This window comes from Plecotus auritus (genome assembly GCF_963455305.1).
Source record: "Plecotus auritus genome assembly, chromosome: 3".
NCBI classification, from domain to species: Eukaryota; Metazoa; Chordata; class Mammalia; order Chiroptera; family Vespertilionidae; genus Plecotus; species Plecotus auritus.
Genome location: NC_137772.1, coordinates 104,257,483 through 104,282,384, shown reverse-complemented (window position 1 = coordinate 104,282,384; position 24,902 = coordinate 104,257,483).

Genomic DNA, 24,902 nt, shown 5'->3' with positions numbered 1-24,902 from the left:
GTTAAGTTTTGGGTAAGATCTCTCTTCTTGGCTTGCAGATGGCCAACTTCTCCCAATGTCTTTACATGAATTCCCCCACCATTTAACTGTTTAACTGTGCTTGTATGAAGAGAGATCTCTCTCATGTCTTTCCCTCTTCTAAAAAAGACACCAGTCCTATAGGACTAAGTCCCTAATCTTATGACCCCATTACTTTCTTAAAGGCCCCATCTCCAAATACAGTCACATTGTGGGTTAGGGTTTCAACATATGAATTTTTGGAGGGACACAATTCAGTCTGTAACATTTGCCTTAATAACATTTTTTAAAATATATTTTATTGATTTTTTACAGAGAGGAAGGGAGAGGGATAGAGAGTTAGAAACATCGATGAGAGCGAAACATCGATCAGCTGCCTCCTGCACACCTCCCACTGGGGATGTGCCCACAACCAAGGCACGTGCCCTTGACCGGAATCGAACCTGGGACCCTTCAGTCCGCAGACTGACGCTCTATCCACTGAGCCAAACCAGTTTCGGCCTTAATAACATTTTTAAAATATAAAATTACATATTAAACTCTTTATAGATTTAATTTTGCCCCCCCCCCCAAGATGTTGAAATCCCAATGCTTACTCTCTCAGAATGTTAACTTATTAAAAAATAGGGTATTAGTAGATTTTTTTATCTCTATTGAGAAGTCATCTCTTTTTTAAAAAAATATTTATTGTTGAGAGTATTGCAGATGTCTCCCCTATGTCCCCCTCCCATTGTCCCTCTCCACCCAGTTCCTGCTTTTCCCCAGGCCTTTAGCACCCTATTGTCTGTGTCCATAGGTAATGCATATAAATTTTTTGGTTAATCTCTTCCTGCCCCACTCCCCCTTCCCTTTGAGATTCTGGTCAGTCTGTTCCATGTTTTCATGCCTCTGGTTCTATTTTATTCATCATTTTATTTTGTTCATTAGTTTCCTCATTCATTTATTTTATATTCAATTTTTAAAAATATAGTTTTATTGATTTCAGAGAGGAATGGCAGAGAGAGAGAGAGAGAGAGAGAGAGAGAGAGAGAGAGAGAGAGATCATTGGGAGCGAGTCTGAAACCCGGGCATGTGCCCTGACCAGGAATTGAACCATGACCTCCTGGTTCATAGGTTGATGCTCAACCACTGAGCCACATCAGCCAGGCTATATTCAATTGTTGATATATATGTATTTATTATAATTTTATTGTTCATATTTTTCTTCTTCTTCTTTTATTCCTCTTCTTTTTCTCCCTCTTCTTAAAGAATACCCTTCAATATTTCATGTGATACTGGTTTGGTGGTGATAAACTGATTTAGCTTTTTCTTGTCTGTGAAGTTTTTTATTCAACCTTCAATTCTAGATGATAGCTTTGCTGAGTAGAATAATCTTGGTTATAGGTCCTTGCTGTTTATCATTTTGAATATTTCTTGCCATTCCCTTCTAACCTGCAAAGTTTCTATTGAGAAATCAATGACAGTCATATGGACACTCCCTTGTAGGTAACTAACTGCTTTTCTCTTATTGCTTTTAAGAGTCTCTCTTTGTCTTTAACCTTTGGCACTTTAATTATGATGTGTCTTGGTGTGGTCATCTTTGGGTTCCTCTTGTCTGGAACTCTCTGTGCTTCCTGGACTAGTAAGTCTATTTCTTTCACCAGGCAGGGGAAGTTTTCTGTCATTATTTCTTCAAATAGGTTTTTAATATCTTGCTCTCTCTCTTCTCCTTCTGGCACCTCCATATTATGAATTTTGGTACACTGAAGTTGTCCCAGAGGATCTTTACACTATCTTCTTTTTTAAAAAAATTCTTTTTCTTTTTTCTCTTCTGATTGGGTGTTTTCTGCTTCCTCATATTCCAAATCACTCATTTGATTCTCAGTGCCCTCTATTCTACTGTTGAACCCTATAAATTATTCTTTAGTTTAGTTAGTGTATGCTTAATTTCTGACTGGTTCTTTTTCATATTTTTGATGTTCTTACTAAGATCCTTGAAATTCTCACTAAGCCCCTTGAAGCTCTCATTAAGATCCTTGAGCATCCTTATAACCATTGTTTTGAATTCTGTATCTAGTAGTTTGTTTTCTTCCATTTCATTTAATTACTTTTCAGGAGATTTATTCTGTTCTTTCACTTGTGACATATTTCTTTGTCTCTGCATTTTGGTTGTTTCTCTGTGTTTGTTTCTATGTATTAGGTAGAGCTGCTGTGTATCCTGAAATTGATAGAGTGGTGTTGTGTAGTAGTTGTCTTGTAGGGCCCAGTGACACCCTCCCTAGTCACTTGAGCTGGGAACTGTAGGTGCGCCCCCTGTTGTAGTTCAATCTTGATTGCTGTTGGCATCACTTGGAGGAACTGACCTCCAGGCCAATTGGCTGTGAAGACCAGTTGTGTCTACAATAAAGAGCTGGTGTAAAGGTAAACCCCTATGGAGCAGGGCTTGCTTTAGTGGGGCTTTGGTGCTCATTGAGTCTGTCCCTTGAGAGTGCTGCTTGTGGATGTGTAGAGTTGAACTCTGGTGTGGTCTGAAGCTGTACACCAGGTGCAATGGCTCTGGGGCATCCAAGGAGGTGCAAAGTTAGGCACTACTTGGGGCCACCTGGCAGGAGGTATCTTCAGATTGTTGTTACTTGTGTCGAGCTTGGAAGTACCTAGGAGAGGCCAAACTCTGAAACAAGGCAGGCTGCTGCTAATGCCAGGCATTGGGTCTCTTATTGAGAGGTATGAAGCATGCTGACCCCAGTTGCTGGTTGTTTGAGAGATTTTAGGACAGTCTGAAGCCTGATCCAGGACAGGTCATTCATATGAAAAAACTGATGGAAACAGTTTGAGTAGGGCTGAAAATTAGGTGGGACAGGCTCTTAGGGAATCACCAGGGTGGAACAAACAGTATGAACCAGGTTGATGGGGTCGGCCAATCAGCTCTGTGATGGGGGAAGTCTCAGCACAGGAACAAAGAACATTGTGAGCAGCCCTGTCTGGAAGAAAGTCACCCCCAAGTTCTTGCTCTGTGCCAGATAATCCAGTTCCTCCCCATATATCCCTGGATCTTCTCAAGCCACTGCCCTAGTGCTAGAGCTCAGAGGGAGTCAGTTTGAATAAGTCCATTCACCAGCCTTTAAGAGAAACTGCTGGAACCCTGGCAGCCTCTGTTTCACTCAGCCACAATTCCTGCTGGTTTTTACAGCCCAAAGTTACAGAGACTTCTATTTCTGGCACTAGAAGCATGGGCTGAAGGGTCTGGTGTGGGGCTGAGACCCCTTGCTCCTTATTGGAGGCCTCCACAGCTGAGATATCCCTCCAGATTAAAACAACACCACACATGGGTCTTGGCCCAACAGTTCTAAGCCTCTGCCACTCCTACCAGTCTCAAAGTTCTTTCTTCTTTAATTGTGTACTTGTAGGACTTCCATTCAGTCAGCTTTCAGGTGGTTCTGAATGATGATTGTTTTTTAATTTAGTTATAACTTTTATATGGTTGTGGGAGGCAGCAAGTACCACATGTATCAACACCATCATTTTGGTTCTTTCCTTTGCAGATTTTTTAAAGGTAGCTAATGGACTTTACATTAATGATTGGTCAATGATCCATATGACTTATTAAGAAAACATATAAGATGAGCTTTACCCTCTTAACAAATTTTTAAGTGTATTGTCCAGTATTGTTAACTATAGGTACAATGTTATATAGCAGATCTCTAGAACCTTTGCAGTTTGCACGCCTAAAACTGTATACCCATTGAACAGCAATTTCTTATCCCCCACCCTCCTCAAACCCTGGCAAATCTGAATCTACTTTCTAATTAAATGTCTTTTACTACTTTAGATATTTTACATAGGTGTAATCATGAAATATTTTTCCTTTTGTAACTGTCTGATTCCACTTAGCATAGTGTCCTTAAGATTCAGCAATGTTCTAGCATATGACAGGTGTGAAGATTATTTTTTTCTGTTAACTTGACTGGGTGTGTCTGTATAACAGTAACATTTGAGTCAGTAGACTGAATAAAGCATATTGTCCTCCATAATGTGGGTGGGCCTCATTTAATCTATTGAAGACTTGAACAAAACAAAAAGGCTGAGTAAGAGAGAAAACCTCCTGCCTACCTGCTTGACCTGCTTCACATTCAAACTAAAAAAATTTGGCTCTTCCTGTATCTTTTTTTTTTTTTGAAATTTTTAAATAAATCTTTATTCAGATTATTACAATTATTTCTCCTTTTTCCCCCCATAGCTCCCCTCCACCCCTTTCCCACCCCACCTTCTGCCCTTACCTCCCCCCCACTGTCCTCATCCATAGGTGTATGATTTTTGTCCATTCTCTTCATGAACCCCCCATACCCCTTTCCCCCTGAGAATTATCAGTCCACTCCCTTTCTATGCCCCTGATTCTATTATATTCACCAGATTATTCTGCTCCTCAGGTTTTTAATTCACTTGATTTTTAGGTTCGCTTGTTGATAGATATGTATTTGTTGTTCATAATTTTTCTCTTTACTTTTTTCTTCTTCCTCTTCTTTAAGAATACCTTTCAGCATTTCATATAATACTGGTTTGGTGGTGATGAACTCCTTCAGCTTTTTCTTATCTGTGAAGCTCTTTATCTGCCCTTCAATTCTGAATGATAGCTTTGCTGGGTAGAGTAATCTTGGTTGTAGGTTCTTGCTATTCATCACATTGAAAATTTCTTGCCACTCCCGTCTGGCCTGCATAGTTTCTGTTGAGAAGTCAGCTGACAGTCGTATGGGTGCTCCCTTGTAGGTAATTAACTGTTTTTCTCTTGCTGCTTTTAATATTCTCTCTTTGTCTTTTGCTCTTGGCATTTTAATTATGATGTGTCTTGGTGTGGTCCTCTTTGGATTCCTTTTGTTTGGGGTTCTGTGGGCTTCCTGGACTTGTAAGTCTATTTCTTTCACCAGGTGGGGGAAGTTTTCGGTCATTATTTCTTCAAATAGGTTTTCAGTATCTTGCTCTCTCTCTTCTTCTGGCACCCCCATAATTCTGATGTTGGTACGCTTGAAGTTGTCCCAGAGTCTTCTTACATTATCTTCAACTTTTTGGGTTTTTTTTTTTTGCTTTTTGCTTTTTCGGTTGAGTGTTTTTTGCTTCTTTGTATTTCAATTCTTTGACTTGATTCTTGTGTTCCTCTATTCTGTTTCTGGGTCTCTGTATAATATTTTTTATTTCAGTCAGTGTATGTTTAATTTCTAGTTGGTCCTTTTTCATATCTTCGAGGGTCTCGTTATATTTATCGGTCTTTTCTAGGATATTCTTAAAAAGTCTTATAACGGTGGTTTTGAATTCTATATCCAGTCGTTTGTTTTCCTCCATTTCTTTCGTTTGTGATCTGATTCTTTGACCCCGCATTTTCACTGATTCCCTGAGTTGGTAAGGTAGATATTTGTGCTAGGTTTCCAATATGGCCCAGTGGGTCTGCTTCCCCAGTTAACCTGAGGTGGACACTCTTGGTGCACCCCTTTGTGGACTGTGTGTACAGCCTTGTTGTAATTAAGTCTTTATTGTTGTTGGTATCACTGGGAAGAATTGACCTCCGGGCCAGTTGGCTGTAAGGATCAGCTGTGTCTATGCTGGGAGAAGCCCGGTGCTGGAGACAGCCCTATAGGATTAGACTTGCCAAATTGCAATAGCCTCTGTGCTCAGCTTGGATGGGGTGGAGTCTCAGTCTTGGCTTCCTGTCAGCCCCACCCCTGCGCGCATGTGCGCTTTCAGTCCTCAGCCTTCCCCAGCTCGAGTCTCCGCCTGAGAGTCCAGACTCCCCCCACAAGAGCGTGGGTCCCCAGGGGCTCGCCTGGAACCGGGGTTCACTGCAGTCAGAACTGGGGCACAGTGCCGTCAGGAGCCTCTGACTCCCCTCCACCAGGGAAAGCCCGCGGCAACCTCCGCAGCCCTTGTGCGCACCGGCGTGCACGCATGCGCACTTTCAGTCCTCCGCCTTCCCCGGCTCCAGAGTCTCCGCCCGAGAGTCCAGACTCCCCCCGTAAGAGCGTGCGTCCCCAGGGGTTAGCCCGGAACTGGGGTTCAGTGCAGTCAGAACTGGGGTTCAGTGCGGTCGGAGGCTTCCTTCCCCCTTCCGCCAGAGGAAGTCAGCCAGGCTCTCAGCCGCCCTTCCTCTCTGCGCGCACAAAGCCCCTTTGCCGTACCTCCAATTCTCTGTGAGCTTTTCTCCTTCCTTCTAGTTGTAGAATTTTCACTCAGCCTGCTTTCCTGTGGTTCTGGATGGTGTCCGTTCTGTCTTTTAGTTGTAGTTTTGAAATTGTTGTGTGAGGCAGCAGTTTAGGTGTTTACCTATGCCGCCATCTTGGTTTCTCCGGCTCTTCTTGTATCTTGAGCCAGACACTTTCAGTCTGGAATTCACACTGTTGGTACTCCTAGTTCTTAGGCCTTCAAATTCTGACTAGAATTACATAAGTGATGCTTGTAGTTCTCCATCATATTAAATGCAGATCTTGGGGAATTTTTAGATTCCATAATTTCATGACCCAATTCTTTATAATATCTCTTTCATTCTGTTTCTCTGGATAATATTTGACAACTACAAAAGGCCTTCCTTATTTTGATGGCTGAATAATATTTCACAGTATGTATATATCACATTATTTTTTTACCCATTCATCCATCAATGGATGTTTAAGTTGTTTCCACATCTTGACTATTGTAAACAGTGTTACATTGAACATGAGAGTGCTAATATCTGTCCAAGATCCTGATTTAATTTTTTTGATACATACCTAGAAGTGGGATTGTCAGAACATATGGTCTTCTTCTATTTTTTATTGAATTTATGGAGGTGTGACATTGGTGAATAAGATTATATAGGTTTTAGGAGGACAATTCTATAATACATCTGTGTACAGTATTGTCAAACCTCTTTCATCACCATTTATCCTCCTTATAATGTCTTCAATCTCCTCTCACCCCTCTTTCCCTCTGGTAATCACCACACTGTCTGTGTCTGAGTGTGTGGGTTTTTTCCCTTTAATCCCTTCACCTTTTTCAGTCAGCCCCACAACCACCCTTCCCTGTGACAGCTATCAGTCTTTCCTATATCTATGAGCCTGTTTCTATTTTGTTTGTTAGTTTACTTTGTTCATTAGGTTCAACATATGAGTGAAATCATATGGTACTTGTCTTTCTCTGATTGGCTTATTTCACTTAGCATAATAATATCCTAGTCCATCCAATCTGTCTCAAAATGTAAGATTTCCTTATTTTTTACAGCTGAGTAGTATTACCACAGCTATTTTATCTGCCCATCTAGGGCTGCTTCCAAACGTGGATAGCCTATATAATAAAAGGCTAATATGCAAATAGACTGAACAGCGGAACAACTGAGCAACTGGTTGCTACGATGTGTGCTGACCACCAGCGGGCGTGCACAGAACAAGGCAGGCATTGGCAGCAGGTGGCAGAGCGCAGAACATGGCAGATGTTGGCTATGGTGGGATGGTGGATCAGGTGAGCAGGGGCACCAGACCAAGGTGGGGCGCCGGTCACTGTCATTGGGGCAAGCCTCTGGTGGTTACTGAAAATTTTTTGCTCCCACATGCCTCAGTCCCACCTGGTGCTTGCTGTCAGCCCCGATCGCTAGGCACTGTCAGCGGGTGCGAGTGGTGGCTGCTGGCCCCAGTTGCCCTTGAGGGCTTCTCTACCTCCCCCTGCTCCTGAGGGGCGATCGGGGCTGGCAGCTGCCACTCACACCTACTGATTGCACCAGCCCCGATTCCACCCGCTGCTGGCACAGGCCCCAATCACTTTTTGTCTCTGCCCCCATGCTGTTCTTGCCTAAATATCCATTGTTCTGATGCTGGACTTGTTTGTATGTTCTGGAAAGCAAGACTGGTGCCCATACTGGTACTGTGGGTGAAAGTTCTAGGGAGTTCATTTTTGGTTCCATATATTCAACAGAACTTCCTAACTTGTCCACAACAGACTGAGAAAAATATATTTATGCAAACTTTGTTTATACAATTTTACATAAAATGGAATTCATAATGTAGTCTTTTATTCTGAGATTATATCCTGATTTTTTGGTACTAGAATGCCCTTTCTCTTATGAATTACAGTGTTAGACAATTATAGCAGTTTTTTTAAATCTCTTTACTGGAAAAAATAATGGCTAGAAATAGATTATTTAAAATTTTATAGGCCCAAACTTTTATAAAGTCTGACAACTCGTTTTCCTAACATCTAACCTCTGTTCCAATTGTCAAATTGTCATATTTTCAAGTTGTTTATCTTGTTAAAAGATAAAAAGGAAAAAGAAAAGCTCTTTTGAATTTTATCAGGTTATTATTCACATATTAACCTGATTTTAATTTTCCATTGAATTTGGACTCTGAGGGAGAGAACTGACATGACAGAATGAATCAAGAGACCTAGAATCAAATGTCCAGCTATGCAATTAACTGGAGACATTTGCTTATTCTAGTACTTAATTTTTACAGTTAAAAAAATGAAGGAATAAAATGCAACTTAAAAATACATACATAGAGTGTGTGTACATATACATACATACATACATACACACATATGCCTATATGCACATACACACATATATGTGCAACATTGGATTTTATGGCAATTTATAATTTTTGCTAATAATAAATATATTTTAATCCTTCTTTCAAACTGTGAAGTTTATGGAGGATTAACACTTCAGGGTGAGTTTACTTGGAAAAAAAAACACAACCAAACCTTGGAAATTAAGGAAAGTATAGAATATTGCTAATATTTGAAAGGTGAAAAGAAACTGAACTATAAGCTACAATTGGACATTTTTCATGAGAACCAATTTGCTGATGGTATAATAGCATTTATGCTTGCTGATCTTGTAATCAGCTGCCTCATTACTTGATTTGTGCATGCAAATGCAATTGTTTGTGTGAAAAGGCATGCAGATACAAGTCTGCATGAGGAGTATTAGGGACTCATTTGAACCTTTGTCATGACCCTCCATTTCTCTATACTTGAAAAATCAAGACCCCAGTTTTCAAAAATAGTTCCTGAAACAGAAAGCAAAATTCATATGGGCAAGATCATGCTTTTAATGTGATTGCTATCTCTAGATGTCTAGTTTTTAGATCTTCTAAACCTATCATATTGCAATGAAGTTCACAGCTAATTGATAATAGTTTAAAATGTATTACATTTATTTGTATTATATTTATTTGTCAATGTGAATTCTCACCAACTTTGGTGGTCTAAGAGACCCAAAATAAAAAATAAAAATAAGAATGATTAAAGTACGTGAGGAATCCAATTTGGTGTTGTAATTATATACAGTTTCTAGATATTTAAAAAAGATTTTTGTAGCTCTTGTGGTATGATATATTGTAAGCTAACTATTACAAATCACTCTGTGATAACCATTTTAGGAAAACTTAAAGGGGAATATGAAGTATATACATTAAGATTTAGCACTTAAAATAATATCTAACAGTTGTATGGTACTTTTATGTTTACAAAACACTTTTCCACATATATTTTCTTGGTTGATCACACTCTCATGATCCTAACTCCCATTTTAGAATTGAAGAAACTGAGGCTTAGCATTAAAATTAACGTGGATGGGCCCTGCACCATCTCACATAGCAGATAGAAAGAACAGTTGAATTGAACAACACCCACTCGGAATGGGCAAATGGGCAAATTAAACACAGCTGGTGAGGCAATCCATAGATAAAAAGGTCAGATATTGCATGGAGAAAGGTGAGATTTGGGATCCAGGCTGGAGGGAGAAATGTGCTCAGTAGGAACTAGAGTCTCAGAGGAAGACTGCACCCCACAAAATCCGCGACTGTTGGGGTCAGTGTAGCCCTCAAATGTGGAAGGGGGTCCACAGGCAGAAGGGGACTCTAGATATTAACCCACAGCTGGACTGGGCCCAGAAGGGCAACTTGAAGTTCTGCACCGGCTGCAGAGAGCCAGGGGAAAAAGACTCATGCAGAGCCAGGGGGAAAAAAGGTCACATGCAGTGCCAGGGGAAAAAGACATGAGTCTGCACGCCTCCTCTGGCTTTTTTTTTTCTTCCTTTTTAAATCCTTACTTTTGCTTGCTAAGTCCAGTACATAGGATCTTCCACTTAAAAACACTCATTGAAACTGCAGGAGAAAGTTGTTTTTGTGGGAACTGAAGATCAGAGTGAGGAGAGAAGAACAGAAAATCAGCTCTAAGGCAGTCCGCCCCTCCAACCCAGTATTTAAGTGCTGCAGGAAAAGCAAAATCTAAATACTGGGTAGAGAGGCTTTTTAGTCCCAGATATTAAGACTGAAACACTGCCACCCAGGGGTTGTATCAGAAATTAACTCTTGTGTGTGAATACAACTAAAGGCAGGCTGAGAACCAAAGAGAACAGAGAGATCCCACCTGCTTGAAAACACGGTCATGGCTTATGACACAGAGGAGTGGTGGTTCACAGGGAACTTCAATACTGTGTTGACTACTGGAAAGGAAACAGACATGCCAAGCAGAACAGTAAAGGAAGTGAACAACCTTCACTATTTCACTTTTTTATTTTTTATCTTTTACTTAAGAAACCAATTTTTTTCCTCTCACTTGATTTTGCCTTGTTTATTATTATATTTTCAATTTTAACTATTATTATTACTACTATTATTTTACCCTTTTTAAAAATTTTTTTATTTTATTTTATTTTTTCTTTATTTCATTTTGGGATTAGTATTCCTCATTCTATTTTTATTTTCCCTTTAGTTTTTAGTTTCTATTTTTATTTTCCTACTTTAGTTTTTCTCTATCCTTTCTTTTTACTCCCTGTTAAAAATTGATCTTACTCATATATCTAATTTCCTCTCCCCTGCTCCAAGACCATACACACCTCTGTCTCTTTCTTCATTATCCAAATTTTTTTTTGCCTTTTTCTTTCTTTCTGTCATGTTGCTGTTGTTTGATCGTTGATTAGTCTTTTGTTTGTCTGTTTGTTTTGTTTTTGTTTATTTTTGTGTTTGTTTGTTTTGTTTTTTGTTACATTTTTCCTCTCCTTGCTTGTTCTCTTCTACTAATAGCTTTACTAATTCCAATCACCAGCTCAGACCTATCTACTCTCTATTCTCCTTTTCCAATAGTAAACAAATCCATAGGTAGATATATTAAAGAAGGGGAAACATTACATATATATGACATATATATAATGAGATGCTGTCCAAAATAACCCTGCTTTTCAAGGATCCAGTGTCCTTGAGTCACAGGTCCAAGCAGAAGGGGTTACAAAGTCAGTCTTGCAGGACTACGATCTCTCCTCACAGCTGGTCTCAGCAAAGCTGTGGCTGAGAATCCCAGCTCTTCTTACGCTCCCAACTCCTCAGTGCCAGTAAAAAATCCCCCATCTGCCCTACCACCAACTCTACAGGATGGAGCAGTCCTTGTGGCTTCGCAGGTGTGGGGTGGTGAGAGAAACCACTCCTCCTTCCCCATACCACACAGTCTAGTCCAGTCGTAGGCAAACTACGGCCCTGTTCGGCTGTTCTCTCTGGCCCGCGGAGCTGAAAGAGCGGAGGGTTCTCTTGCTCTCCCCTCTGCTCCTTTACTTTGAATTTATATTAGTTCACACAAACACTCCATCCATGCTTTTGTTCCTGCCCTCCGGTCCAGTTTAAGAACCCATTGTGACCCTCGAGTCAAAAAGTTTGCCCACCCCTGGTCTAGTCACTATCTGGGGCTCTGCACAATGTGTTTAAGGAAAGCAAGGGGTTCCTCAAAGTCCTGCTGGATTAGGGAAGCATTTTTTACTAATTAGTCCTGAGTTGGAAGCAAGGGGTTAAAAATAGGGAAGCTGGCAATCATTGGCCAAGTCCTGACTATTCTGGTTGCTACAGAGGTTGTGCATCAGAGCTCTGTCATCACATATGGTCTGGCCATAGTCTACTTGTATATTCAGTCTCTCAGAAAGAATGCTAAGGAGTGCAGCCCTTCTCCAGTCTCCTAGAGGAGACATATCCATGATAGTTTTGAGTCTTCCTTCTCCTTTATCTTATGTGTTCCATATGTCATTGAGTTCTCTCCTTGACAAATCACTTGGGCAGACATTTTTTTTTCTTCCTATCAAGGCCTGTCTAGACACATCATCTCCACAGGGAATTGCTGAAACTGTGACCTACCTTGACTTTTTCCTCCATTTTCCTGAACCTTACTTTCATCCAGCAAACTGGTCACTCTCAGGCTATCCCCAAACCAGCTGCCTTTTTGACACTCAGGCCCAAAGCAAATAAGGAACATGTCTCTATTCGAATCAGTCAAGATGAAATTTGTAAAGCCTTCTTCCTGACTTTCAAAGTCCCTTCATGCTCTGGCCCATTTGGTCACCCTTGCTTTATTTCCCTCACCCCTTAAGACTACCATCTCTGTAGCTCTCCAAAATTATGGGCAGTAATCTCTGCAAAGAAAGGCCTTGGAATAGGCTCCTACTGGGTTATGGGCTTGGTCCTCAGATAAACCATGTGCTTTCTTCATGTTGCATGGCCACAGAGTGTACCCTCACACTTGGTAGCCATCATATAGAAATATCTTAAGCTCCAATTCATCTTTTAGAATTTTTTTTTTAATATTTTATAATTTATAAGCATGTTTGTTGCAGAAGACCAAAGAAATATCAAGCACGCTTCCTAGAGAAAGGGAGGGACCCCTTTTATTAACACTAGTGGACTCCGGGAATAATTTCCAAATCAGAGTGAAGAAACACACAGAGGGCTTCACTTTTTATAACCTTCTGGGGTCTTTGTCTTGCAGATATGGTTCCGCCCCCTTTCGTGGGCTTATAGGAAGGCCCCCAGGTGTTGGGGGTCCCCAGGCCATATTGGATGATCTGTCCTGGGGCCAGCGATAACGACCCTCCCCCCACCCCCAAGGGCAGTGCATTGTTCACAGTTTTTATGGCCTGACACGCCTTGCAAGACAAGTTTCCTCCTCATTTTTAATATTCTTCATTTCAAATGATTGTATGGACAAAAAAGGGCCACATGCTGACCTGACAAGCTCAGGGAAGGCCTCCATGGCAATCTAGCAAACTCAGAGACCTAACGTAACCACAAAGGATGGTCTGTTTAACTAAACACAGTTATGGTGGGCAGTTACATCCTAGGCCAGCATCTTCATTGACAAGGTCAACCTTTACCTTAACTGAGCCTGTCTTTTTGCTTCTATAATAACATACCCTTGAAATGTCTGGGTAACTTGTAACTTCCCTTTTTCTGGAGCCCTTGGGGCACAACCTAATGTGCCTGGGCACCAGTACAGATACCACAAATTCCTTCATTGTTATCATGTTAATTGTTCCTGCAGCCACCTAAGTATGTGTCTATCATTTTACTTTTTATCCAATCCCAGGGGTTTCCCCACTTTACTTTCTCCCACCTCTCTAGCCTATCACCAATGGATTTCATGTAACCCACCCATGTCCCTTCCTTTGATTACAATATATAAATATACATGTAACCCGCCATTCTCCAGAGCATTATCTCAATCCTTTGAGGTTGTACTTCCCAGCATATGTCGACAGTTTGGCTCAAATAAACGCACAAAAATTCTTTACAGGTTTGAATGTTTTTATGTTAACATCATAAAGCAGAGAAGTTGATACAACATTACTCCCATTTTATTGGTGAGAAAATTCATGCTTTCATAAATTAGTAAATGTGAATAAATGAGTAAATATTTTCACAGCTTAGAACCATGGAACCATGCCCCTGACCACTTGTTGTATAATATATATTTCTGGCCCTAACCGGTTTGGTTCAGTGGATAGAGCGTTGGCCTGTGGACTGAAGGGTCCCAGGTTCGATTTCGGTCAAGCGCATGTACCTTGGTTGCGGGCACATCCCCAGTAGTGGGTGTGCAGGAGGCAGCTGATCAATGTTTCTCTCTCATTGATGTTTCTAACTCTCTATCTTTCTCCTTTCCTCTCTGTAAAAATCAATAAAATATATTAAAAAAATTATATATATATATATATATATATATATATATATATATATATATATATTTCTCACTGCTATAGAAAAACCTGGGCAATATAAATAAGGGTAAAAAACAAAATGAAAAAAAAATCACTTAGAATCATGCTCCCCTATCGATAACCACAGTTAACATTTAATATATTTCTTTGCAGTTTTTTTCTACTATTTTAAAATACTAGATGCCAAATCTATAATAATAAAAGCATAATATGCTAAGTAGACTGGACATTCTTCTGGACGAAGCCACGAAGCTGGGGTTGGCGGGAAGCCTGGGTCCTGGGTGCCAGAGGGAAGCCAGTGCTGGTAGCTGGGGGAAGGAAGGCCTACTCTTGCACAAATTTTGTGTATAGGGCTTCTAGTTACATATAATTTGTATTAGTCTTTGTTAATTAAATATATCAAAAAGGCATTCCGTATGTTTTTAAAATTCATAACAAATATTTGATGTACAATAGTTCATATTTTGCACATATAAAATGTAATGAACTATACCCACACAGCTAAACATTTCATTTACTTACAGCATTTCTATTTTTTGAATGTTGCCATCAATTTTTTTTGTTCATAAAGTATTTCAGACCATTTACTAAAAATATTTCTAAGATTTCTATCATGAAAGCAAAAGTGTTTGGAGTAGCTTTCATTCAAGCTACTATCAGTAGTAAGTGGGAATAAATACCTTACCTAATTCTCATGAACACTGAATTTATATGTTCTTAAAACCTTACTAAGTTTGTGTAGGAAATGCTGCCTTATTTTAACTTGTACTATTATTTACTGCTATTGAAACCAAATGTTTTTTGTTTTTGGATATTCACTTGCTTTGTATATTTTGTCTTTGAGGAAATTTTTGTCTCCTTTCCTGTTTGGTTTATGGGAGGGGTTGTGGCAGTTCTCAAATTAATGGGTATGAGCTTTAACATTTATTTTTAACCCTCTTTGATCTCTTCTGAGGCAACTATATGGGAGGTGTGGTATACGGTGTAACTCCCACTTCCACATATTTTGATTTGTTTTTTCCTCAGAAAGCAATTAAAAGCCCAGAAATGCATTGGAATGGAAGGTCTTTAAAGCAGTTCATTCTCTTCTTTTATATCCTCAATAGAAACTAACCTGATCCTGGGTACATTGAAATACATGACAAGCACTTGATTACTCAGCTTAGGGAAATGGAGGGTAAAGCAGGTACTTGATTTGCCTAGGGGATACAGAGGTATCCTGTGTTCTTGACAGCCATACACTAACAGGGAATTTCAAGCTCTTTTGGTTGGTCATATCTGTTTAGGAAGAGTATTAACATTTCTCAACAGTTATCAAGATTTCTCTTTCAATTACAAGATTTTCAAAAGAAAGCAAATTGTAACTTCATTTTATACATGTCACTGAATGCTTACATATAATCAAGTTAACAAAAGTGTGATAACTAAATTATTTAGGAAACTCTGGTAAAAAAGTTATGGTGTAGGGAAAGAAATAAATTACTTTAATGATAATATATTTGTGAGCCTATATGTATATTATAATATAATCATTTTTTTTTTCTTTCTGGGAGTTCCTATTTCTAATTCCCTCCTCATCTTCTCCTCCTTCATCCTCCCCTACTTACAAATTCCAATATGCATCAGAACTTTCCTTTCTTTCTTCCTTCCTCTTCCCTAGACTGGTCTTACAAATCCTGCTTTCCACATTGATCACTGGGGAAGTAAACTTTATCAGTGTCTGCTTCTAAAACAGAACCAAAGTGAAGGGGTTAATCCTCCTCATCTGTTTTTGTAATACCAACAGTGCAGTTTGTTGTCCACCTTAGGTCACTCCAAATCACCAGGTTCAGAACCCATTCCACTTACTGGCATTTGAGCCATGCTGTCTGGATTCAAGAGTAGTTGATTCTGTTTTTATTAGTTAATGACACTATGCATTCCTAATCTTTGAGCAGCTTTCCTGGAAGGAATGCAAGGAATAGAATTGTTAAAAATTATGACACACAATTAAATTTGAATTTCAGATACATCACAAATAATTTTAAGTATAAGTATGTCCCAAATATTACATAGGATAGACTTGTAAAAAGTTATTGGTTGTTTATCTGAACTTCATGTTTAACTTGGTACATTTTTATTTGCTAAATTTGGCAACCCTACCAAGGAGGCAACTGCCATTAAGGAACTAACAGTGCAAATCAAATAATTATTTAGTGTCCTGCTTTACTGACACCATAGGGAGAACTAAGTGTTACCATCAAAGAAAACAACTGCATATCAGCTAGGTCTAGACTGGTCAGGACCACCAAGTAAAGGCAGAGACCCAAAAGCCAGGCAAAGCATAAGAATCAGAATCTTTTCCCCTGACATGGAATTATTACAATTAGAGAGATTTTAACAATTGGAGAAATTTTAGTAATTAGAACAGATTTAACTGTCAGAAAAACCCTTTTAAGCCTTGAGAAACTATGAGAACTAATACAGATAATAATGCTACTTCAATAAACAAAATCTCGCTTAATGTTATTGACATAAAAAAACACACACATGAATTTAGCAACAAAAAAACTGCACGTGTAATCAGCGGCAGCCTCTCTGGGAAGGCTTCAGCAGACACACAGCATCTGGCTCTGCCACACCTGTATTCCTCTCCTCCCTCAAAGGTCCTCTGAGGACCTCTCAACTTTTCAAAGCTCTGTTCAAACAGGGAATTGGCATCTCTGGAATTTAATGAAAATTGTATCCAAGAACAGAATATGAATCCATTTCAGGTATGATTTGAACCCAAGAGTAATAAAAATTTAAATATTTTATTTGAATAAGCTAACAAACATAGTTTCCCAGCTTATGTTATATGCAAAGTTTAAATTTACCTACAATGGTGTACATGGGGAAGAGGGATGGTAAAGTCTGGATTAGCTAGCCCAGATTTCATTTCAATAGAGAAAAACAGCTGCATCTGATGCCTAAAAGATAAATTTTAAAAATGTATTTCCCCCCAAATTATGGGCCTACTGATTTCATTTAATGTTCAAGTAAAAGAAGATTTTTGTTGTGCCCTCCAATTGCATCTCAACAAAGACATTTTTGCGTTAGCATTCCCAGTATCTTCAGAAGCTGAAGAATAATCAGAGTGGAGAATTAAAAGTATGTTCAGAAAAAGATATTACATCTAAAAGTCAGAAATTGACCCTATATTAAAAAGTGACTTTTCTGGCCAGTGTTGCTCAGTGGTTGAGCAGACACCCATGCACCAGGAGGTCACCAGTTTGATTCTTGGTCAGGGCATATGCCCAGGTTCAATCCCCAGCTGGGGCCATGCAGGAGACAGCCAATAGATGTTGATGTTTTCCTCTCATTGACATTTCTCTCTCCTTCTCCCTCTTTCTCTAAAATCAATAAGAATATATATTTTTAAAAAAAGATAAAATTTCCTTTAAAAAAGTGACAAGTTTTTAATAATATTTTCTTTTTCTGGCAGGAGTTTTTATCTGCCAGAAAAGGAAAATACTCTCTATGTCCCACATAAAGCACTTTGCAAAGTTAAAATCATTCATAACCATAATAATCATATCTTTGTACCTGTGTTAATAGCACCATTATTTTCAATAGCCAAAAATAGAAAACCACATAAGTGCGCATCAACTGATGAGTGGAAAGAGGAAATGTCTATACATACTATACATACAATGGAATATTATTCAGCCTTAAAGGAATAAAATTATGATACATGCTATAAATGTAGATGAAACTTAAAGATATTATGCTATGTGAAATAAGCCAATCACCAAAGAAGAAACATTTTATGATTCCACTTATATAAGGTACACAGAGTAGTCAAATCCATAGTGACAGAAAACAGAAAAGTGGTTACCAGGGGCTGTGGGAGGAGGAATGGAGAGTATTGATAATAGGTAAAGTTTTAGTTTGGATGATGAAAAGGTTCTGGAGATGGATGGTGGTAATGGCTGTACAACAGTGTGAATATACTTAATGCCATTGAGCTGTACACTTAAAAATGGTTAAAATGGTAAGTTTTATGTTAAATGTATTTTACCACAATAGAAAATATACAGTACTGGGGCACTTCCAGTCAAGATGGTAGCGTACTCAAATCCTCCCATAATCACAGCAAAAATATGACTAAACTACAGAAAAACCATCATTCAGAACCACCTTAAATCTACCTGAATGGGAGTCCTACAACTAAGGATTTAGAGAAGAAGCCACATCCAGACTGGTAGGAGTGGCTGGAGGTATGGAATGTGCTGGTACCATACTCATCAGTGGCTGTTTAAAGTCAGGAAGGATATCTCCGCTGCAGAGGTCCTTCCTAAGGATCCAGGGGTCTCAGACCCACACCAGACCCTCTATCCTAGGGTTCCAGTGCCAGGAAGACAAGTCCCCATAACTTCTGGCTGTATAACAATGTGCCTGAGTGAGACAGATGACTGCTGGCAGTTCCTTATAAGTGTATTTACCAGCCATGATCAAACTACGGCCCGCGGGCCGGATCCGGCCTGTTCGGCTGTTCAATCTGGCCCGCGGAGCTGAAAGAGCGGAGGGTTCTCTTGCTCTCCCCTCCGCTCCTTTACTTTGAATTTATATTAGTTCACACAAACACTCCATCCATGCTTTTGTTCCGGCCCTCCAGTCCAGTTTAAGAACTCATTGTGGCCCTCGAGTCAAAAAGTTTGCCCACCCCTGGTATATACCTACTAGAGGCCTGATGCACAAAATTTGTGCATGGGGTGGTGGGAGGAAGGTCCCTCAGCCTGGTCTGCACCCTCTCCAATCCAGGACCCCTTGAGGGATGTCCAACTGATGGTTTATGCCTGCACTTTTAACAGATGACAGCTCCATTGTTGTTCTTTCTTTGCATGCTTAAATCCATTGGAATTAGTAGGTATTCAACCTGTGTATACATTTTGAGGGACACCCTGTATATCTCTAGTCAGCGGTGAAAGGAACCAACAGTGGATTTGGAACCCACAGACAGGGAACCTCGCTCATTCCCCGCATGTCTCCCCACTCCGTTTTCCACCTTCGCGGGCGGCGGGAGAAGCAATGTTTTCTCTCATAATCCCGCTGTCCAGCAGGAGCATGCTAGGCCCCGAGTGAGTGAGGATCAGTCAGGGCAGCCTTTGCTCATGGGCGCTGGCACCCTGAGTGCACATTCCTCCTCTGCAGTCTCCCCGACTCTTCCGCCGTTTCACTAAAAGGACGGACCCCCTCGCCTCCTCTGGGTTCCCAATCTTGAATGCTGACCGAAGGAACCTCAGTGAGGGCTACCCGGCACCCACCAGGTATGTCTGTCCGCACCTGCTCCAGCCTCAGCACCTGCGTTAGCCCCATGGAGGCGATCTCATCGCCACACTGGCCTCCACGGGAACAGGGTGTCACCACTCCACCCTCTCACTGTCATCTCACAGGCGCCCACCCAAGCACTCAGAGCACCCAGACATGCTATAAAGGACGTGAGCATACTGGAGGGGATGTGCACATGTCATGTGGAAGATGTAGGCATGACGAGGGTTGACGGAAGTGCAGGGGAGGGGCGGGGGGAATGTACGTGCACTGTGGTCCAGGACTGTTGCGGGCGCATGTGGATGACAGCGTGCTGAGGGACATTCACATGCTAGGGGTGGAGAGGATGCACCACTGGAGGCCTGCGCCTGCGCAGATCCACAAACCTGTACGGCGGGCCAGGAGGATGTCAATCTGGCCTTCCACGGTGGCTGTCCCTGCGATTGCACACCTTCTGGGCCAGGAGGCGGGACTGGCGCAGCTGCTCCTCGGTGCTGATGGCCCGCAGGCACTAGTGGCATTTGGGAGTGCTCACAGCTGCCACCGCCACCACCATGTGGGGAGTACAGGCCACCATGTGGGGAGTACAGGCTGCCCTCCGCCAGGCCCGCCTCCCCTGTCCCTGTCCCTGCTGCCGCAAGAACCCACCCACTTGCGCCTGCTGTGTGCACAGCCTGCTGTTCTGGTCATCACCCGTGAGGGCATCCCGGACAATTTGCATATTCCTCTATTATTGGTATAGATGAGAATAAGTTAATACTCAATTTTCCCCAGAATTTACCACCATATAGTTCAGAATAAAGCTTTGAATACCTGCACATTTTCTACATATGGAACTTTACATCTGCAGTTTTAGAGCCTCTGCTATATGTTTTGATAGCTTCTAGTACTTCCAACATTCAAACACTTATTACTTTCCCGTCTTTAGGTATTTCTCTCTTTCCATGTCCAGCGTGGCTAGAGAGAGGGTCCAATTTCTGAGTAGGGGCAGCTGGGGATTGAGAAATAAAAGAAAGAGACAAGACACAGAGATAGAAGGAAAAAGCTGGGACCAGGTGGGACCACCGTCCCCTTCTGATGGAGTGACAGGGACAGTGAACCAGAGCCAATCCAGCAAGTTTATTTTATATCAGGAAGTTTCACCAAAGGGTGAAGACAAAAGGAGATTATTTGCATTCTTGAGTAGGCCCTGAGCATTCCTGGTGCTAGGCTGGATTTAGATATCAAAACCCACTTCCCCACACCATGGGCTGAAATGAAGGTCAAGCTGACAACATCCTTGCCCTTTTGACAAGGCGTGTTCCCAGGGCGTGGCTTTGCCGACACCACTGGATTCAGCTGACAATAATTAAGGAATGCCCATGTGCCTTCCCAGGAGGCCCTCTACATCTCCCCTGTTTTTCATTTTTAAATGTAACTTGTGGACATCTAGTTGGAGCCTTTGGACTTGAGATCGCAGGAGCTTGCTGATGACTGAAAAAAGGTAGAATAAGATTAGTAGTACACAAAGGAATCCAATTAGGTACCAGGCGGTGTTTTCTAACATATTCCATGGATTAAATTCTTTTAAATCATCCAGCAATTCTTTTGCCAGTTTTGCCAGAGATATAATTTTATCATGACTATTCTGAATGGCTTGCACATGTTTGTGTAGCTGCACTAGGTCTATACTGATATTATAATGATGCCATATTCCCTGTAGGTGCATCTTGATTTTATTCCAATCACATAGAGAACTGTTATAGCGGGCTGAAGTCACACAAATATATGTAAAAGCGGCATGGCATTACAGCTGCTGTCTAATCTTAATACTTTCTAATTGATTACCTAGTCCTATCACTACAGCTTCCAAAGCATTTAGCTTTGTTTCTAGCCTTTTGTCTATATCTTCTTGATCATGAAATGTAGTTGAGGTGTTCTGAGCCAATTCATTGACAAACTTTGCGTTCTGGATGCTTTGGGTCAAAGCAAGAGAAGCAGTCACAGCAGATACAATAACAGTAACTAGGGTGACAATACCAAAAGCAATAAGTCCCAAAGCACGCTTTTCCCGGGACAGTTGATTGTGTAATTCCTGCAATGCCTGGAGGCCTGCGTCATGATACCATTTTCCTGTTATGTTGATAGGAAGCATAATAAAAGAAGGCCACTTTAAAATTAACATATCTTCATTCAGGTTATGCCTGAGAACACAGCTGGTAAGGTTACAGTAGTGGCATTGGATAGCATAATGGGTGTCCAATCTGGTGATATTCACATTTCCAGTCACCAATACATATGGGGGCTGGACACAGGCTCGTAAGCCATAGCAAGGGCTCGATGTACATGCTCCTTTAGTATTAGTAAGAAAGAGCCAGTAAAATTAAGAAAGTCAAGAGCAGCGGCTAAACGCCAAAGATCTTTCTGTAAATTTCCTGTTTTCGTGGTTAGGGCATTACCTACAAAACCTCCTGGTGACATAGGCTCGTGATAGGGATATTTAGCATCAAGCCTGTGGGACCAATCTAATACATACAAGTCAGAGCCAGAAATACTTTGTCTCACTGGTACAGGGTTGGCGCAATCTTGCCATTGAGGAAATGCTCCCAATTCAGTAGTGGTGCTATAGGGCAGGAGGGGAGAGGGGGATGCTTATCAGACAGCCATTGGGTGGCCTTAGGAAATCCTAGTTTAGTAACTGTCTGAACATATTTTTCCATATCCCAGGGGCCTTCAATGTTAGCAATGTTTGTGCCTCCATAGTACGTCTTATTTTCTTGGCCAAGCTGCAAACATCCTGAAGTTCCCCTTTTTGATAAACAAATAGGGAGCTCCCCACTAAAGCCATTATAAATATAATCACCTTGGGAAGAAGGAGTTATATGCTTGTCGGAGCTCCCCTGACTATATTAGTGTTGTTAGTAAACACTGGCACTGATTCTCTGGTCCAGGTGGCTGGATTGACCATAGGGGGATCTGGAACATAAGTTAGTAAGTTTCTGCTGCAGCCATACTTACCTGGCAGTTGACAAGTGCTATCATAGCCAGAAAAAGGTTGGAGGGGGTTACCTGAACCCCTTTTCTTTCACCACTGGCTAAGCATCGGTGGTCAGCTTCTTCAGTTGACCCCATGTGGGGACACTAGCATCTCAGGTGGTCTTGGCCAGCTGCCTTCTGCTTCTATCCTTCTTCGGGGCTGGTGGCTGATCTGGCATCATCACTGGAGGTGTGATCTTCAGCTTCTTGAATGGTGGGATGAGTTGTTCTCCCAGGTCCATGGTCGTGATGCACTGCTCACTCTGGCACCCAGATGGGGTTAGAAGCACCTTCTGGAAAGATACAAAACACAACCTCTTCCCCACATCATTACTGAATCTGATAAAACTCCTGTCTGGTTTGTGCTTCCTTCTACCTAGCTAACTCGGTGGAGGTTATTGTACAGGAGGCTTGATGCCTTTCAGTTGCTGTACAATCCTCTGCAACACAATTCAAAAGCTTTTAAAGTATAAAGAGCATGACTGAGTTTGCTTTGAGGTGACACATAACATCTGTCTCCCCCTTTTTGTTTCAGTAATTGCATTTTAAGAGTACGATTGGCTCTTTCCACTATTGAGTGACATCCATTTTCCAGATTTGATTAGGTTTAAGTCCTGGGAGATTTACCCCTAAAGTTGGCACAGAGAGGTGATAACACTCTGAGGACATTGCTCCCAACAAAACATGGAAGTTGTTCTCAAATAACATTTTGAAGGCTGAAAAATAATTGAAAAGTTCTTCCGAATTAGTGTGCCCTATAGTAGCTGTTTCAATAACTTTGGCCATACTTACCACATAAGCACTATCACTATAAGTTGATGGGCTCCATGGCAAAATCTGTAAGGCATAAATAAGAGCTTGTATTTCTACTGAAATATAAGAGGTTTGAAGGACCTTTGCTCCCCTGCTGCAGTAGATCCAGCCTTTCCAGAACTGAATTCATCTGTAAAAATGGTTAATGCCTGAGGTAATTTTAATTTTTGCACAGAAATATGACTGCTTTGGATTCATTGCATGTTAAGCAATTTTACTATGAGATGAACTATCAATAAAAATTTTTGTTAATGCTTCAGAAACAGGTTTTTTGTCCAGTACAATTAAATTTTCTTGAATATTCACTTATTTCAATTAGCCAATTTAAGTTAGTCTGAAATAAGGTTAATTTATTTATTAACTTCAACTTTATTTGTCCTAAGTTATGGACAGTAAATGACATTAATTAAGTTTCTGCTATTAATCTTTAACTTTACATAAATTTTTTCAGAGAAGCAAATACACAAATTATTTATTTTAGTTTAAGAGGTTAAATATATTGACTTTCAATTACAATTCTTAGGACATTTGAAGGAAACCTCTTTATTTCCTTCTAGAATAATTTTCAGGCTACAGAGAGTTTCATTTAAAAATCTTTGTCTTTCTTTACACCAATAATAAGTACTGGGTCATACGTCCAAGTAGCCATATCACAAGCACTTTTACGTTAAATTTGACTACTAATTTACTGTCAGATTTAATATTTTAACAACAATCTTAGTTTATACTGTAAATATCAGTGAAAGAGATTTCAAAATTTTAAAATTTCTCCTTTTTGTTAAAATTATAATTATATTTTTAAAAGTATCCTCTTAGGCTTATTTGCATACACAGAAGGATTATGGGAAGCCTTTAGTAACTTTCTTAGAAGACTTATTTAAATTGCTTACAAAGACATTGGCTTAGGGGCTGCCCTTGCTACTTCAAGATGGCAGCCCCCATGGGAGCGGCAAGCCATGTGGCCATGATGGTGGCTGCCATGTCAGGCAGTCCTCATGGTGGCTTCTAATCTGTTCTTAGGTTTTACTTGGATTCAATTACTTATAAAAACATTGGCTTCTCATGTAACTTAATTTATATGAAACCTTGATTATATTTTAAAAAGCTAATTTATAAAGTAATTTAAGAAGGTATTTTTATTAAAAAAGCAAGGCAAACAAATTCAGTAAACTTATAGGTCTGATTCACAAAGCACAAACGCTGCCCCACAACCAACCTATTTAAAATGCAGGCGGCTGTGGGCTTTTTGTTACTTTAAATTCCGTCTTAAAATTTTGCTATTGGATTTTAAGAAATATTTTTTCCCTCCTTAGAGGCTAAAACCTTCATAACATTTAATATATGTATATAAGTAAAATATAATGATTAATTTTTATTTGATAAATCTTTCCATGCAATTTCAAGTATCAATTGGTTTAATTAAAAAATATTTCTTTTAAGAGAGAACAGACTTTTGAAAACATTTCAGGGCCCATGAAATGTCCAAAAGTTATTCTCAAAGTCTTGAAATATACTTGGAAAGATCAAATATATATATTTATGTATATGATTTAAAGATTATATACTTAGCCCTAGCTGGTTTGGCTCAGTGGATAGAGCGCCGGCCTGCGGACTGAAGGGTCCCAGGTTCAATTTCGGCCAAGGGCACATGCCCGGGTTGTGGGCTCGATCCCCAATAGGGGGTGTGCAGGAGGCAGCCAATCAATTATTCTCTCTCATCGTTGATGTTTCTATCTCTCTATCCCTCTCCCTTCCTCTCTGAAATCAATAAAGAAATATATTTAAAGATTATATACTT